Below are 1,249 nucleotides of genomic sequence, written 5' to 3'. Positions count from 1 at the left end.
GACTTACCATTGTAAATGTTACTATAAGCTCGAGACATAGTTGCTTCACTATCGCAGTATAAAGAAATAACTGACATAGGTTGTGGCCATAACTTAATATCAAACAACATATTTCTTATCCATTTTGCTTCTTTACCTGTAGCAGTTATAGCAATAAATTCTAATTTCATGGTAGAATGAGAGATGTATTTTTGTTTCTTAGATGCTCAAGATATTGCACCTCCTCAAAGTGAGAAAATCCATCATGATGTGGACTTATTATCACTTGAACTTGTCATCTAACTTGCATCACTATATCCTTCAATCACAACTAGAAAATCAAAATAAAACAAGCCTAAATTGATCGTTGTTTTTAGATAACCAAAGACTCTTACAATAGCCTTTCAATGATCTGTATTCGGCTTGCTTGTATATCTTGATAACTTGCATATAGTAAAAGCTATATCTGGTCTTATACAATGTATAACATACATAAGACTTCTAATGGCATTAGCATATTCTAGTTGTGCTACCGCTTTATCGTAATAATCATTTAACTTTATGCTAGAGTCAAATGGGGTATTAACCTCCTTTATATTGAGATGCTTAAACTCTTTGACTTCTTCTAAGCTCACCAGAACCTATTACTTTTAAGTTTTTACATTTTTCACTTAACGTTGAGTTAAGAGTCATTACTTTTAGACTTGGTTCTTGCACATTTGAATCACTTATGAATTTATATTCGATAAATTCAACATGTATAGATTCAACAATCATATTAGTTTCTAAATCCAAAAGTCTATAAGCCTTTGAATTTTGTGCATAACCAACAAAAACACTTTTAAGACCTTTGGGTCCTAATTTTATTCTTTAAGGATCAGAACTTTTATAAAAAGCTAAACACCCTCACACTTTAAAATAATTCAGATTTGGTTTTCTACCATTCCATGCTTCATAAGGAGAAACATTTAATTTTTTAGATAATACTCTGTTATGAATATGATATGCAGTAAGTAAGGCTTTACCCCATAAATTATTTGGTAATTTAGCATTCAAAAGCATGGCATTGACCATATCTACTAAGGTCCTATTTTTCCTTTCAGCAAGTCCATTATGTTGTGGTGTATAGGGTGCTGTCATTTGATGGATTATTCCGTTTTCCTCACAAAAAGTAGAAAACTCTTCAGAAAAGTATTATCCACCTCTATCACTTCTAAGAACTTTAATTTGCCTTTCCTTTTGATTTTCTACCATTTTCTTGAATTCCTTG

The sequence above is a fragment of the Populus euphratica genome, unplaced genomic scaffold (assembly GCF_000495115.2).
Source record: "Populus euphratica unplaced genomic scaffold, PopEup_1.0 scaffold234.1, whole genome shotgun sequence".
In the NCBI taxonomy this organism is placed as follows: domain Eukaryota; kingdom Viridiplantae; phylum Streptophyta; class Magnoliopsida; order Malpighiales; family Salicaceae; genus Populus; species Populus euphratica.
The sequence above is the reverse complement of the archived record's forward strand: the minus strand, read 5'-3'. Positions refer to the sequence as shown.